Source organism: Serinus canaria, chromosome 11 (assembly GCF_022539315.1).
Source record: "Serinus canaria isolate serCan28SL12 chromosome 11, serCan2020, whole genome shotgun sequence".
Lineage (NCBI taxonomy): Eukaryota > Metazoa > Chordata > Aves > Passeriformes > Fringillidae > Serinus > Serinus canaria.
Window position 1 is genome coordinate 15,911,980 of NC_066325.1, and position 18,572 is coordinate 15,930,551.

The following is an 18,572-nucleotide window of genomic DNA, read 5'->3' on the forward strand; positions in this document are numbered from 1 at the left end:
TGAAAGGTTTCACAGCCATAAATTCAACACAGCTCTGATGACAGCCAAAGAAGTCTGGGATTCTGCCCAGCCTCCTGCCCATCTCCAGCAGCATGGCAGGGAAATTCTGGGGTTGCCAGGAGCCTCTCTCCTCAGGGGCTGCTCCAGCATCTCCAGAGCAGGTGAGTGACTCCCCCTGAGAGCAGCAGCAGAGAAGATGGAACACAACCAGAAAGATGGAACCTGAGATTAAAAAACTAACCAGATCTAGTGGTGATTCAAGCTTGTCCTCAAGAACCAAGGAGCATTCACCATCATTTAATAATCTAAAATATATCACAGTAACTTCTCAATAAAAGCTCAATAAAACTATCTGAGAAAATTGTGCAAACACTTAAGGGCAGCCATAAATTATAATGCCCATAGAACAAAGACATTTCCCAAATTTTTTCTGCCCATGGTCTTCTTGAGAATCTTTTAATATCCATCTGCATGTGAAAATATGCTCTACACTGAAAGCAAAATCAAAGTAAACCCTTGGTGCTATCACTAAACTTTTGAAAAGCTTTGATAAAAGCAGTTATATCAGGTTATTTAAGAAAAAAATTACAGTCTTTGAAAAACAAGGAACAGATATCCCTAGAGTACAAGCTAAAATTAACCATAGGGGCATCACAGTTAATAAAGAGAAGTTATTATGCATTGATATTGATTAAATACAAAATGTATCTATTAAAGTTCTATTAGGCAGGCTGTGACCACCATAAACACACTGTTATCTGCTAAATATAAACCTTATTAGAAGAGTTTCCTACAAACAGTCCTAGGGGTAAATTTATTTTCCTTCAATTATCTTAGGCATGAAGTTGAGAGTTCAGAGAGGTTTTCAATAGAAAATACTCTTTTAAATTCTCCAGCAGTTCTGCACAGATATTAATTTTGAAACTGCTGTTTTCACTGTCCTTACCTTTTAATAAGTTTATCTTTTTATGACTAAGAGACTTTTAATGAGGTTTTTGTTGACTTAGAGCTCTAAGAGTATTTTTTAAAGTAAAAGTGGCTTTCAGGAGTTTATTGTCCTATATTTAGGAAAACTGTATTTGTAGTAGTACATTTACATACTACTACTAATACTACTGTTTTACACCTTCCAAACTGCCATGTAGTTAAGCATAGCAATAAGTGTTTAAAATTACATTAAGAAATAAGGGATGTGTGTGTGTAGGTATGCTTTTGAAAAGGTGTTGTTTGTTTCTCCATTTTTTCAAGTGTGATTACTGTATGTTCAAGATGTCAAAGGCAAGTCAAAGAAGCATCCAGAGCTCCCCCAACCAGCCAGCTCTCCACTCTTCAGAATGTACAAAAATGAGCTTTACAGCTCCCACCACGGTGATCCTGCAGGACATGGCACTCAATAACTCAGATTTGCAGGTTTTCAGTATCACCTGTTCCAAGCAATCAAACTGAATTATTCCAAGAAATCAGACTGGGTTTTAATCTGCACTTACCATAAATGTGCCATATATGTGTGCACAAGAGCTGGTATGTGTACATAATCCAGGCACACAAAGGAGTCACACACCCTACACACACATTTACACACACCCTACACACACATTTACACACACCCTACACACACATTTACACACACACATCACAGCAGCTACAGAGAGGCTCGAGGGCTGGGCTCCAGCTGGGTTTGTGCCTGTAGCACCCATGGTTGTGTCTCTTTGAGGGCTGATTTTGGTGGGATGTTGGCCCCTACCAACTGAGGAGAGATTGATCCACGTGTCACCATTCTCCCCCTCGGAGCTGATCTATATTTGGAAAGCAACCAAGCCAAGGGACCTGGTGGCACCAGGATGTCTGAGCAAGAGTGGCCAGGTTCAACTGCTCAGAGAGCAGGAGCTGCAGATCCATCCCAGCAGGAACATCAGCATGGTGAGAGAGCTGGAAAAAAGCCTTGATATGGCACCAAAGTGAAGAAAGCTAAAAGGCTCTTGGGAATGGCTGCTCAGGCTGCCACACAGTCACAAAGAGAGTTCCAGCTGTCCAAGGAAGAAATTTATCAACGGTTTTCTGGCAAAAAGAGGAGCATAAGAAAGAACCAATTGCTTAAACTGAAGCCACACAAAGTCAGATTAGAAATACGCACATGCTATTAGCAGTGAGGTTAATTAATCATGGGAGAAACTTACTCATTTTGTGGTGGATTTCCCAACACTGGGTAATTTAAAAACCAACATGCATCATTTTTCTGAAGCATATGGTCTTGTTCCAACAATAAGCAAAGTTAGTGGCTACGAAGCAAAACAGAAGAGAGTTGCATGACCTGTCTTATGCAGGAGGCTAAATTTGCTGATCCAAGCAGCCATTGCTAATTTAAACTTTGTGGGAAAAGGGATGGTTTCACAATGTGCAAATCATCAACATCTATTTACTGAATTGACATGAAACATTTCTATACAAGATACCATAAAATAACATTACTGAATTAGGCTCATTGTTTTTCATAAGGAGACATTTCATTTTACTGAAATGTATTGGTACTTTCTTTATGAAATTCAAAGGAACTGCAGAAAGTTCATAAAACAAGGAAATTTTCTCCATCAACTGAGAGGTAAATTTTCAGCAAGACAATATAAGACATTAAAAAAAAACCCCAGATTATTTCCTTTAGGAGGTTATATTTTTCCAGAGAAAAATATGAATGAATAATGGACCAATTCTTGATTAAACCCAATAGAATAAAAAGCAGCAGAATGGGCAACATAATATATGCAGGACCAGAGCATCTGTATGCCATCTTGTAATAAACATGGCACGAATAAAACATTAAACTGGCAATGGAAGTGGGTGTGGAAGTGTGAAAGACAATCAGGGATAGATTTTTTTTTTGAGAGTTATAGCGTGTATAAAACATCAGCTCTGCTGGAGGACAGAAGAGACTCAGACTGAAATTATGTCCAGACGGAAATTACTGAAGGCAGGAAAGGCTGCAGCCTAAGTGCTTAAAACATATGAGAGGTGAGATGTTGTCAAGCAGATAAAGCAAAAGAGAAGGGAGAAAGGCACTACAAGACATCTGAGAGGGTGGCACCATTGTTTGCTGCAAGGGTTGGTGACATGTGAAAGAAGGTATCAGTACATTATCATGCTCCAATTTTCAGTAGGTCTGTTTGGTTTGTAAGAGAAAGAAAATAGCTTTTGACCAATAAATTTTTCCTTATGTCAGCCCAATGGTGCAGCCCATGGAGAGGTCATTTGATCTTTTACTGATACTCAGCCCTCCTGACTCTGCCCTCCCACAGGAGCATCCACTCTGGTTTCCACGTGGCTGCCACACAACACCAAGCACTGACAAATCTGGTGCCCAGTTTTGATGAGCTGCTCTCAGCCAATGACCACAGCTGTGGAGGAAGAGCACAGGAGATGCACCCAAAAGTGTCCTGCTGCAACTCACTCTGCAATGTGGCAAACTACATCCCCATTCACAAGCTAAGCTATCTGCCCAGAGAAGAATGCATTGCTTCATGGAGAAGGATGAAGTATTTCACCTCTTCCCTGGGAGAAGGGAAAGAGTCTGGATTCAATCCTGTGCCTCGAGGAGCATTTGTACTGGGACAGAATGAACAGTTAGAGCCTGGTCCTACCCAGTGGCAAAAAAAATTGGTTTCTCATAAAAAGAAATATATATACACTTGTTAAATTTTTTAGCTTCTTATTAAATACACTCCACTTGTCTGAACAATAAAATTCAGTAAGTTACCACTAGCCATGTTATCTGAACAGATTAATTTTATGCCACAAGAAACACTTGCATCTGCTGATTAAGATCTCTGATTTACACTTTGTACCTCATGAAAAAAGTTACCTGGAGCTAGAAGAAAGGCAGAAAATTTCTTTTAATGAAATATTAATATAAATTAATTCAGTGGTAGTAGTAATTGTTACTGAGTTCATTCTTCAAAATTGCAATTTCAATTCACCATCTTGGTGTTTTATTACTGCCTTTTCACAGTGCTTGTGCAATGAATTACAGCAAAATCTCAGCAGGACAAAGATGTGCTGTGTGAATTACTCCTTGTTGTAAAAATCCAAAGTGCTCCGTTTACAAAGCTGTACCTGATGTTTCCATGTGTTATCTAGAAGCCAAGTAAATCTGTGCTGCAGTCTGAAATAAGATTTCCTGGTTCAATGTAAACTTGAGTCATGACCAGTAAACACCACAGTTTTGGATAATGGAAATACCAAAGGAAATGATGGAGCAGTTTAGGGGTTTTTAGTGTGTTGCACATAGCAGTGACCTCCTTCAGGCAGCCACAGGCTTGTCCTTGGCACTCACTCCTCATCCATCCCTGCCCCTCTCCCAGCACCCCTGGCACACACAGGGGCAGCACAGGACAGGGAGGATGCAGGGGGTGACTCAACAACCCGTGCATCCCAAACCCCAGCACCACAGGGCCCAGGGACAAGAGCAGGGATCAGATCTGGCTGAGCAGCAGCTTCTGCCCCACTAATGAATCCCAGCTGAACATGCTGGAGAAGGGGTGACCACCTCCACACTGAAGTCATCTCCATCTGTGTTGAGTTTGGTGTTGTGTCTGTGAAAGTCCCCAGCCACAGTTTTGCTCCCTCCGCCTCATCAGGGCTGGTGGTTTCTTTTATCAGTTCTGTCACTGACTCATTGTCTGACTGTGGGAAATTAATTTAGTTTTGTCTGCACTTCAGTTTTCTCCATTGCAAAATAGCAATAAACTGCTTTATACACATGTGTATGCCAAACACTGCTCACACTCTTATCACTCAGAGAAGGCTTTTTAACATGCTTTGTATGTTGAGGTCCCAACGTCAGCATTTCATAACAACCACAATATTTTAAACTCCTTGGCACACATTTCCATACACTGATAAGTTACCCAATAGCAGTGGTCTAACCCATCAAAAGCATCTTTAGGTTCTAAACCAAAAGTTAGTTTAAATACAAAAGTGACTGGGAGGTGAGGCATATTCAGATCTAACTGATCAGAGATGTAAGATTTTTATTAAATATAACATCACGCTACGGAGGCATCTCCAGGCACTCTGAAGACAGAGAGCCACATTTAATCTTTCAGCTTCATATAAATGGAAACTTTATGCAAAATATTCAGAGGGAGAATTATGGTTACCACTGGCTATTTATTTCTTTTTAAAAAGTAACTAACCCCTTTTTCAGGCTAAATGTTTTCTTCATTGGTGATGCTGTTTTCCAGCTGGTACAAGAGGTTAGAGAACAGTTGCTGCACTAAACTCTCACTTTTCCTTATGATGGGGAATAATTTAGAGGCAACATTTCTAAACTAATTGGTCTAATCACAGTTTCTCGATTTTTATTTCACATTTCTTATATGTCAGATCTGAGGCTGATTAATCTGTGTTACATATGCATTTGGTGGAAAGAAACTTGATAAATGATTCAAAAAATTCTAGACATTCCCTGATAGTGTGAATTTCAAGTAAATTAGAAACAGGTTTTGAGAAGTCAATAATTAAAGATCCTAAGAAAGCCAGATAGCCAGTCAAATGCTCAGATAATAATTGCCTAATCTGTTTTATTTATTTGGGTATTTATATGGCAGCAATTAACCCTGACATCATTAATCTTGAATGAGCATGGAAATGTTTAATTTTCATTATTTTGCTTTCGGTGTTTGCTCTTGCTTCTGCAAACATCTCAAGACATTTAGCATCTTGCAAATCTTTGGAAAATAATTTGTTGCTAATGACTCGGACAGATTTTTTGGTTTGTCTCCATTAATGACCATGAACAATGTTGCTGGACCTAAAGCACCTTCCACTTGAAGTCACATTTGGAGATCTCATCACACCCAGCCACTCCTGAGGACACACTGCAATGCCACGAGTGCTGTGTGAAATTCAGCCATCCCAGCTGAACAGGCTGTGTCTCATGTGGAAACACCAGGACTTTGTCAGCCTGACCAACCTTTGAGCCTTCCATGACAGATGATTTCCACTGGCCTTTGGTTTCAGCCCAGTATTTTTTCCTGATGAGTATGACTTCAGGTATTACTAACCTTGCTGTCTGAAGTGGATGTCTTGTACAGTATTCCCTCAACAAACCTGATGAAAGTCCCACTGAAGCCAATGGAGAAATTCCCATTGACTCTGTACTGGATGGAGGCCAGGAAAACTGCTTTGTGATGTTATTTTTGGTTACTATCCATGTTGCTTCACCTTTTATAAATTGCATATTATTCATTCACCCAGGAACTTCAACTACAGAATGCAGCCACACAAACAACTCCAGGCACCCAAGAAACTCAAAGACAAGAACTGAAACCCTGACTCTTCACGGGAACTTACACAAGACACTAAGCTTCTTAAAATAAAATAAAACACAGATGCAGCAAACCTTCAGTTCTGCAGTTTTCATGAGAGCCAGGTGTTGACATGTGTATCCCTAATTGCTCTGGGACTCACCTTTCTAGCAGTGTGGTAATAAAAAAAAATTGTGTTAAATAAGGAATGCAACTTGCTTGTTCTCATGGGACAAGCATATAAAGGAGAAGCTGGGATCTAAATATGCACAGAGGAAGTGGAAACCAGAAAGAAAGGAATGAGAAAGAGCAAAGCTGCAGTAGGCAAACTGGAAGGGATGAATAGACAAATTTGACAGACAATGTAGGGACTGAATGTGAACAAGTAAATGTACCTGTGATGCCCCAGGTTTCAGCTTTTACATTTTTCAGATTCTGTACTGCTTTAGTCTTGTAATCCAGTTTCCAGAGGAATTATCACTTTCCAAACAGCTGAGGACAAACCTGGAAATTATGTTTATTTAACCAACAGATGTCCATTGCTCAGACTGGAATAGGTTCTAATGTTTACTGACCCTCCAATATAATATCACTGTAAAATACACAGCCTGTGGATAATCCCACATCCACGGGGGAAAATGTTATCAGACAGGAGCTTCATAACACCAGACAGACCTCACAGGTAAATACAATCCTGAACATACCACGTTATCATTACATAAAAAACTAAAAGTCAGATTATCATTAGTACATTATAATTCCTGCTGGCATGGGAACTGATCTTGTTCCACTTCAGCCAACTTGAGTTTTGCTACTGAATTCAATGAGTGGGAAGCAAAAACATGTAGAGGAAACACAATGAAAAAGAAGAGGAAGAGGAAGACCATTTACCTTTGAACACACAGTAAACCCTTAGTTTTTCCTTTCCTCAAGTGTAATTGTTCAGGGTGGATATGCAGAAAATCTGTATGACCTCAATGAACTTCCAGACTCTCTGGGCACCAGGAGGATCCTCCTGTTGACCAACTGGAACATCCTGCCTGCTCTGTGGGAGTTTGCAGGAGTTCTGTTCCAGCCTTCTAGCACTCCCCTCGAGACTCATCTGTCTCTGACACGAGCAACAAGGGAGATAAAGCAGCTGGGGAATCAATAGGGACAAGCTGAAAGTTATTTACAGATGTTAGCTGAGAAAATAGGAAACCCACAGAGCAGGGCAGCGTGTGTGACTCTGTCTCAGAGGGAGTGTTCTCCTGTAATTAGAGCCCCAAAGGTTTTATACTGATTTTTAGCTTTTGCTGTGAGCAACAACACCTAATGCCAGCAACTGGTGTAGATATTCTAATATTCCTGACTTGGAGATTCTAGACTCTCAAACAAAATGAAAGGGAAAAGCACTGTGGCACAGTTCCAATTATCCACAGACACAAAATCTGCAGCATTTTCTGTATGTCACTTTGCCACAGCACCACAACAATGGTTCAGAGGAACACAGGATGTTTATGAACTTTGGCTGAAAGCAACTGGGTTACATCAGCCTTAACACCTAAAGCTCAACTAAATCTGAAATCTATTTTTACATCTACTGATGATTCTGACCACATCTCTCCTTGCTTCACCCATTGCACCAGACTCCAGCCAGTCTGTGATCATTTAACCTCTCAGAAATAAACATGCAGAACTGAATCATAAGTAAACCAACCATTATTACCACCATCCCATCCTGGATGTCAGGTTTGGGAGTATGACACATCAATACTGCCCACAGATGTCTATTTGTTTCTAATCTTATAATTTAAATTGATCACTTGAGTAAAATTACACAAGAACATATTGTACTTGCAGGATGAAAGAACTGAGCAAATCTACTATATCCTTAACAAATTGCCTATCAATTAGATTTGTAACATCACACTTCTCACTACAGCCTGTAATTGAATTCACACTTTGGAAAAACAGTCCCTGCTACCCAGTTCACAAAATCTAGTGTAGTTTCTATTTTAATAGTTCTTCTGCTCATAGAAAATAATTAACTCAAAAAATAATGACTCCTTACTCCAGACAGATTGAAACAGTACAGCCTTTAAATTTATCCCCCAACTATTTGGTGTTATATTCCAACTGCAGTTTTTCATATAGGCCATAAATCCACATCAGCTTCATAGTGACCAATCTGAACAACAATTTTGACTAAAGGAGACAGTAAAAATACGAATTTGAAAACATGTCAAAAAAAAAAAAAAAAACAAATCTGGACCTATTTCTACAGAAATAGGCCCCAATTTTAGAATAGATGTTCAACACAGAAAATAAAATTTGAGTGTGCCCCTGGCACCCACCTTTCCTTTGTACAGGTGGTTGCTAACTCCATGCAAGGTTTCTGCACCAGCATTTGAAGTCATTCAAAAATTTTATTTTGTTAAGTGTTGTGTTTCCAAGACTGGCCTTAATTAGCCTTGTAATGCCTTCACAGCAGGCTCTTGCTCTCAGACTTCTATTAAGACTATAATTAATTCTACAGTTCTAAATGCTCCATAGCCATAATTTATTTATGGGTCTACCATTTTCCTCACATCTGAAATTAGATTTGCAGCTCTTTTGTTTTTCCTAACTCTTTCCTTGATCCTTCTCTGTATATGTGGCTATTACATTTTTCATTTTTATCTCCCTGACATCTTCAGAAAAGGCCTCTGGTACAGAACTTTTCTAGTTGAGTGAGTTGTGATAGTGTCACCCAGACTAAAGGGCTGGACTAGTTATTTTCTCTGAAAGGCTGACTCACTTCTATCATTTGCCTTTCCCTGTTTTAACTTGTCTTGAACAGCACATTAATATTTCTGTTCTCACCAGATATCATTCATTTTCATCAGTCTTTTATAAAATTAGAAAAGAATGTCAGAAATGCACACTGTACCTTCTTGAATTTTCAAAGCAATGGACTATCAAGACCTCAGTATTTTAAAAAAAATCAGTAAATAATCACTGTAGTGTAATAGATTAGTGTATTTATTTCAGCCACTACTTAAACTAATTATGTTAGGAGGTTTAGGACTTTGTACTCACAAAAAGCCAACATCTCCCAGTCAAGCTGCCCAGCCAGCACATCCACACATCCAGACACAGCTCAAAGGCACTGCTGCAGCCCTCACTGCTAACCAGGATTCTCACAGGGAGATAATCCCCTCAGATAATCTACCAACAGAATGAGCCTTAACTGTTTCTTTCTTAAGATTAGGAGTGTATATGTCTGCTTGGACTCACTTGTTTTGCAAACAGTTCTACAGACACAAGCATGGGAAGGATCTATTTTCTAGACATTAATCTCTGCACCCCCTGTTTACAAGGAAAGACAGGGTGGTCCAAGGGAGAACAGAACAGTCATGAGTGAACAGACTACTTTGTCTCTTCAGCTGTGTTCCTGGCATGCCATGTGGAACAGCACATTTAGCTTTCCCTTGGTCATTTGTGCATGGCACAGCCACAGCTGGAGACTCTGAGACCTGTCCTTACCTTATTATCTGTGTAAACTGGTTTAATCCATCTAGGAAATGCTGCTTGTCTCCTGCATTTCCCTGACAGGCTCACTAATGGTGATCCATTACTCTGTGGTCTGTGCAGTTGATACTGGAAAGCTAAAACTGCCCCCACTGAAGAGAAAGAGCAACATTATGACTTTTTTTTCCCCCAATAATAGATATGCAACTCCACCAGAAGCATTTCCTTGGAAATCTCTCTGTTGTGTCCTCACATGCTTTCTCTGTCTCAGCCAGAATTCTGCCTTTCTTAAAAATTACCTACCCAGGAACTCATACAAGCCCAGCTCCTTCTGTTTCAGGGGTGGAGCAGAGAGCTCTGGAATGCCAGTGCCTGGCTGCCAGAATACCTCTCATCCTCACCCGCTTACATCTACTGAAGAAATGATCCTCTGTGTCTTTACACATTATGTCAGGGCACAACTGACAATATGATGGGAATTAGGTATGTAGTGTAACAAGAGTTATGTTTGCTGATCATGTGTTAAGAAAACAGGAAAGTCACTTGGTTCAGTTTCAAGTGTGTAGGCAAACCAAGAACTTACTCCTGTCAAGCAACCATACCATGAGCAGTCTGCCACGCTAGGGAAACCAGGCAATGCCACAATGATCCAGAGTCTCCTTTCCAGATTTGTGTCACATTTATTCTTTCAGCTCAAAACCTCATTTGGTTTACAGAAAAAAGAGACAAGGAATGGCTTTAAATGACTCACTGATACCTCATCCATACTGTGCTGCTCTGCAATGCTTTCTCCTGAGAGCAGCCACTCCAACCCGGAGCCTGTTTGATTCAGAGTCCTGCCAAGGCTATTTCCCACACTGAGAGCAGAGCTCCTGGAGTATATTTGCATATTAAATCCAAGCAGACATTTCCATGATGAGGGAACCACAGCTCTCTGGAATGCTCACTGGGACAGGAGCTGAGCTGGCTGCTCCCCAGCTATGAGACCCCACTCATGACACAGTGGTGAGAAGAAAAGTTAACGAGAGAGTCAGAGGGAAAGGAACATGGTACCGGTGCCCCAAATAAAATGACATTATTGGCAATACCACTAAGTGAACTGGATCAAGAAATCAACCTGATTAGGGCACAAGAGCCCCTGAGGGCAGGGCTGGGCTGAGTTAGTGAGCAAGGCGGCAAAAAAAGGCTCTACAATAAATTCAAAAGAAAGCAGGCAGAGCAGAGAGTTTCTAGCTGCCTGTGTGTAGATGTATCAGCGTTCAGTGAAAACATGAGTCTGAATTACTTGTGATGAGGGAGCTGAGAGTCCATGCTACATATTCCAAAAGGAAATAGAAAAGAAACAAATAATTTTTAAAAATAGAACCAGAATACAGGTAAATATTGGCTTCAAATAAGTATATCTATGAATAGTTTTATAGAGGGGAGCATATCTAGAGATAAAAATGCCCTCGTGTTCAGCCTTGGTTTAGGAAGTTTTAGGCAAGCACACCGTGATTTCTAGATACTTATCAGGTCTGTACCTGAATGTCCTGCCAGAATTTCCCAACCAAATCTCTGTGTAACCCCAGCATTGAAACAAGTGAGTTCCTATAGAATAAAAAGGGGAACAGAATAAATTTTATTCATCGATTTCAGCCTTATGCAGTTCTTTAAACACCTGTGATTGAAACTCCTCACAATCACTTAAATTCAAGATGCAAGAAAATGATACTTCTGATTAGAAAAGCAAATAGAAATACATTTAAAATAATTAACTGTGAAAACGTGTATTAACTATCATTATTCTTTACATGGGAAAAATCTGTGCCACCTGAGAACTGGTGCATCCAGCCATTCAAAATGCATCATTTATCCAAGGCAGGAATGTCAAAAATAATCTCTCCACATATTCAGCTACATAGACTTTTACATAAATCACTGAAGGTATCACCCTGAGGGAACTGAGGATGAGTTGCCAATTTCATTCTGTAGGCTTGCAACAAACCTCTCTCAAAATGAATTTTGTCAAATCATAAGACCAAGGGCTGTTTGGAAAAGGCACAGTATTTTGCTGTACTCTTCTCTTCCCACTTGTGCCAGCAGAGATTTCCAGAGCACACAAGTCAGATAAATAGTTGCACCTGAATCCAGCAGTAATGCCAAAGCCTGTTGAATCAATCCAACCCATGACAACTAAATTAAGGAATTTTGCTGTCCACAGAGTGACAGATCCATTGACTGAATCAGGAATCAGATTAGCAGTGCAACGCTGTGCTATCAAACCAAAGCAAACAGGTTTTATTGCAGGCACTACAAGAAAAGCCAAACCACTCCAGCTCCCCAGCTTTAAAGGACTAATTCTAGGGATCCTGAGAAACATATTAGTGCCAGAATAAGCAGCCCAGGGGAAACTCCCCAAGCCAAAGAACAGAAGCGGGGAATTTACCAGAGAGCATTGGGAAGTAAGGAACAAGCACTCAGCAAAGGCTCCCAAACAAATGCCACTGAACTTCCAAACAAATCTGCTCTGACTGCATTGCAACCTTCTGTGATTACCATCCATGAATATTGTATCAAATGAAGATTGCTCACTGGAACACTGAATTTTAAAGGAACGTTGCACAGTAGCTGAGGAAAGTGAACTATGAATTTTTAATTTAAACATTCACATCAGAAACAAGCCTCTAAAAGTTTTGGGTCTTCCAATCAAATAGATACTTGGTGTAACCTGTAACAGAGTTTTACTTTCAAATGCCAAATAAGAACAATGACTCCTGAGAAGCAAAAGACCAAGAATTAATAAGACATGACTTGTATTTTTCCTGACACTAAAATATTTAATATTTGAATTTTAATGGCATGATATTTTTCAATCTTTTTTTTTTTTTTTTTAGTTTTTAGCAGAAAAAAAAATATAAAAAGAATTCAAATTCTATAGTCTACTGTCAGCCACATGTAGTAATTTATGCAGCTCCAACCCACTCTAACTCCCACTTATACCAAAAGAAGTTGATCCAGCTGATTCAAGTCAGTGACTTAAGAGAAGGGGGATCCAACTGATACCATTCCTGGAGAAAAAAACAGAACTGCAGCTCCCTGGCTAAATCCAGTAACAGAGAAATTTTTCCTTCTATTGAGGCACAAAGGGTGTCCAAACATGACCAGGCCTTAAAGAAGCTGAGTCATAAACCTACATGACAGCAAGTGTATCAATCTCTCCCCATTTGGAACTTTGCAAGGTATTTTTGCAACATAAAATTATTGGCTATCATACACAACAAAAAATATAGATATTAACCAAAAAAAGCCACATTTTAGGTCACACCACACAGAAGTTTCAGCTGAAAAGAAATTCAATCAAATGTGCTAACCACCTAAATTTCATGAGCTATTACAAAAGCATCAATGAGGCACTGAAGACAGTCATTATTAATTAAGGAAATCATTAAGAGAACATGTGCACAGAACTTAATGATAATCCCATACATTGTCTAATTGATACAATAACATGTTTTAAGCTTGATAACACTCCTGTTAATAATAACAGCACCATTCTGTCATGTACAGCCAAGAGCATTAACTTCCTGTAAGGCTCATTGGAAGTTCTCTCTCCAAAGTCGAGCTGAGAGGGAAAAAGAACAAGGAAGAGAAGAGAAGAGAAGAGAAGAGAAGAGAAGAGAAGAGAAGAGAAGAGAAGAGAAGAGAAGAGAGAAGAGAAGAGAAGTAGAAGAGAAGAGAAGAGAAGAGAAGAGAAGAGAAGAGAAGAGAAGAGAAGAGAAGACGAAGAGAAGAGAAGAGCAGAGAAGAGAAGACGCAAGAGAAGAGAAGAGACAGACGAAGAGAAGGAAGAGACAGAGAAGAGAAGAGAAGAGAAGAGAAGAGAAGAGAAGCAGAGAAGAGTAAGAGTAAGAGAAGAGAAGAGAGAGAAGAGACAGAGAAGAGAAGGAGAAGAGAAGAGAAGAGAAGAGAAGCGAGAGAAGAGATAGAGAACGAGATAGAGAAGAGAAGAGAACGACTGAAGAGAAGAGAAGAGAAGCGAAGAGAAGAGCAAGAGAAGAGAAGAGAAGAGAAAAAATACACAGAGATGTTATTGCAGAGGTTCTGCTGAGCTGGAAAGGTTCCATGTCACCCCAGAGAAGTGACTTCTGTACCCCAGTGAGGCAGAACAGCGCATTTTAAATAAAGTGTGGGGCAAAGGTAAATTTCTGTTTGCTTTTTGCAGCTGTGCTTCCAAAATAACTCTCTGCAGGAAAGAGCACCGTGGCAAGGGCAGAAGGGAGAATTAACAGCTCTGACCAGGCAGAGCTGCAGCCAGAAACCTGTAGAAACCCAATGGGGTATAAAAAAATAAAAATTAAAAAAGATAAAGTGTCTGGAGTATCCAGGCCAGAATGAGGGAGAAGATGAATTATCCATATGGAATCTTCATGAGCTCAGCCCATTCTTCAAATTTGGGCTTCTAAGAGCACCAGTGAGTTAAACAGCAGCTTTTACATCTTTTAGTGATTAAAAAAATTAGATGGATCATCAGTGGCTGGACAGGTATGAATCAGTCTGTAAACATCAAGACAGAGTCCTTGTGAAAATCTCATCTTCTACCAGGCTTCAAGATTACTTAACGTGCCAAGACATATGTCTAAGGCTCCCAGATTAAAGCTTTCATGACCTTTGCTAAATATCATCTTTCGTTCTCCTCTTTTATTCATGTGGTGACCCATGAAAACATCAAACCTTTCTTTCCTAAACAGCAAGTGCATAATACCTGCTTTCCTTTGTCACACCTCTTCTGTCACTGTCACTCTTAAATAAATAAATGAATAATCTTTCTTTTACTCAGTCTCCTACAATAAATACCCCAAAAAATGTTTGCTAAGAGCTACAATAGTCAGAGTCATTTCATGCTAATATTTCATGCTCTGATTATCTCTTTTTCCAATGCATTACCTTCCAAAAAAAACCTGTTCAACAATACTATATACACTTCATTTATGTCTTCTGACTGTTTTGTGCTTATTCATGATACTGTTCTTTATTTCTTTGGTTGATGACACTGTCATCTGTCACCTCATCTGCCATTTACATCTCATTAATATCAATTGTGCCCTCAGGGATCAGTTTTGTCATCAGAAAATGGCACAGAGGGTCTGCAAATGGAAGAAATACCAAGCATCAGTGCCAAAAATAGCAGTGAGGCATCTCATCTCTCTTTTCCAGACCCCACAGATGCTCCTGTGTATAATCACAGCATGTTTGACATCATTCTGGTCACTAAGGTATAAGGAAGCTGTATTTAATAATTCCACTGGTTTTATTGGAAAATGAACTAAATAGCAGAACAGCAAGCTGGTACTGACTGAAATCAGTGCCCATGACCATGACCTTGAAACACAGAAACAGAAGTGACAAAAGACAAGGCTGGCTCGTTCAGAGTGAGACAGAAGCACTAGGATGCAACCACTGAGGCTACTCCTCAGGTCTTCATTTCCCAAGAAAAGCCAAGTAGGTTGTGATGCAGATAAATTCTCCTCAGGCCAGTGAGGGTAGGCAGAAAAACCATTTCTCTGAATACCTAACACACTCTTTCCATGTTTACAAACCATGAAAAGTCTCTACATTGTGATATGGAGATGCTCTTTGGAGAGACACTACAATGTACCCTTCCCATCACACCACTGCAGCAGTGCTGCCAATCCCACCCACTGCAGAAGGTGTGAGACAGGCTGCCAGTTCAGCTTCTGTCTCATGACAGACACCTGATGGGTTGAATGCTGCAAGTTTTTCTGCAGAAGAGCCTTGTGAGCTTTCCTGCAGTGGAGAGCTTTGGGGTTTGTCCACCTGTATGGCTTTGGAAGATGCAGGTTCAAGAAAATGCTGTGAAGCACTTGTAAAAAGCCTTGCAGCCTGCTGGGCTGTCACACTCAAATGCTCCTGAGTGTGTTCTGCTGTGCTGCAAGAGGTCCAGCAGCATGTCCAGCTCCTTCTTTCTGCTCATTTCTATTGCTGAAACACAGAGCACAATTTGAAAAAATCATTCCCCAATGAATGTCCATAACGTGGCACTGGGAGGCCCCTGTGAAAATCATAGCTGTAACAGCAAAATTTTATGTTCTAACAATACTGCAGTAATGTCAGTCTCATTTCACACTGGACAGTGCAGCCACATAAAAAACCAACTTTTAAACCGTGGACATGCTTGGCTCATTTGCTTGCAATTCTATTTAGTGAAAATATCTCATACTGTTGGCTGCTCAGTCACTTGCCTCTCCACCTTATTAGCCTGAACACTGGGAGAATCCTCCACTGAGTCCCAAAAAATGCAGAGCAGCAGTCTGCACAGACATCTGCCTAACTGCAGAGAAATGAACTTGCATCCTATTTTATTGCAAATAATGCCTACCACATTTTCCAAGAGGTATGTGTTTCACACCTCCTCCACTACTTACCTCCACCCCCAAAACCTTTATCCTAATTCCACTCCTCAGTGTCTGATGTCTTTATAGATCACATTAGCATCTAGCCTGCCTCATCTTTTCCACTCCAGTGGCCCTAGATCTCATTGTAGTGCAGTTTATCCAGGAGGCCCACACCTTCCATGCTGCAGCATCATGATGACCACTCATCCAGATAATCCTGGTCAGTCCTGTCCCAGCTTTGACAACACACGACTGTACCTGTCACATTAGATAAGCCATCCCATTTGCTTCCCATTAAACAGCAGGGCAATACATAGATATCATCTGTCACATGAGAAGCCTTGGTGAAAAGACAGCTCTATCACACACAGCACCCATGAAAAGCAGAAAAAGCCCAGCAGCTGGAAGAACTGTGTTTTAATATTTCAAAAATTGCCTTCTCAAAAAAAAATTAATTACAAGGAAGAATCTCACACACACAGTCACTTAAAGACAGTCACTTTTCAGAGAGGTGGCCTATTGCTGCCCTTGACCCTGACCAGCCATCTTGTTTCCATCAGAAATGCTCTTAATATGATAAGTTCAAAAAATGTGAGGAATCAGACACAAATCTTCAACCAAGTGACAGACTCTGCTCCTTGCACTGGCTTGAATAGAAAATGCAATAAGGGTTTGAAAGTGTGTAAGCAGAGTCAGGGGAAAGATGCACTAGAAACACTTGCTAAAATATGAGCAGGTTAAATCTCTCTTTATTGAGCTTTGTAGGGAATATATTGGTGAAAGTTGCACCACTTATGATGTTTTATCCAGACAGACTGATGTGAATGTAAATTGTCATCAAGCTTCAGCTTTTCATTACCTGAGCAGACGGGATCCTGTTACCCTGGGCCCTGGAAACACAGGAGCTCTTCCAGCAAAAGTCAGTGCAGCAAATGCCTGACAGAAAGGGGCAAAGGTGAGCAGGTGGGGTGATGGACACCTGACCAAACCATGAACACCTGTACAGCAGTAAGAATTCAGTAATAGTTCAATGTAACTTCACTGCTTTGATATCCTAAAACTGATTTATGGCGTGATATAGATCGATTATTATCAAACTCCAAATGAGGTGTTAAAATCATTCCTTGTCTGCAAGCAGAAGTGAATGTGGGAAATTATTCAACATTTAGGGGATTTTACTGTATAACCTCACCTCCTCTACTGTGTGATCTGTTCTTGTGAAAGGTCAGATAAGGGAAGTTTACAGTCAATTAAAAAGGACAGTGATTATTTAGGCCTGATGGCACTGTCCTCTTGGAAAATCTAGAAATCAAGTTATTTTTTAGCAGGCAAAGCCTATCTCAATATTACCATGCACTTTTCTAAAACTCTCCTGGGTGAGCTTGGGCTGCAGTGCCCAGCTGACACCACTCCTGCTCTCACACCAGGACTGCAGGATCAGGTCAGGATCTCAGATTTTATCCCTGTACACCAGTCTTAAAAAAGAGCAACACCCAAAATCAATTTCCATGGCTGGTGGAAGAGAAGTTGGAATATCTCAGAATTTGCTGTCTTCTCTCTCTCTACCTCAATCACTAAAAATGTAGACTGCTTGTCAAACAAATAAAAACTCTCAAGTTATTTCAATAATTTTCTACATTTTTATAATTTTCATAGCAGCTCTTTTACTTTATAAAAAACTTAACATTTCCACTTAGTAAAAAATTCAATTTTACCTCTAAGAAAATGTTTTATATAAAATTTTCAAGAAATACTTTCAAGGTTGAGTTTATATTCCCTTGTTAATGAGGATAAAAACAACCAAAAGTGCTAAGAGAACAGCAGTCTAAATTTAAGATAAAAGGTGAATCTTCCACCCAGGTTGAATCCCAAACCAAACATGAATTTCCCACTGAAGTGATGCTCTGCATTATCACATCTGAAACTCTTTCCCATTCATCTACACGGATTATTAGCAATCATATATTTGACTGCAGTGTGTACATACACAAAGCCACTTGGCTTTTAACCCAAGCAATATTATCATCTCAGCAGGAAGCTGTAAGGGTAGAAACATTCAAGATCCTGCAGCATCCATATATTATAACAGCAAGACTAATACAAGAATCTTAATAGAATTTTCTGCCTACTGCTAGCAGATTTGCCCATTAACTCTGGGAACACAGGGAGCCTCACAGGTACAAGGCAACATTTTCAAAACCCTCAGAGTGGTTTAGGAATTCCCACAGGACTTGGGCTGAGTCACCAGGGAGCGTTAAAAATGTCACACAACAAAATGTTTAGCCCAGGAGCTTGTTTCCCACACAAAGGGCTTCACCAAAGGCAGAGACAGACAGGAGCCCATCTGGGGAGTTGACTCTCAGAAGGAAAGATTGACATTAATTGG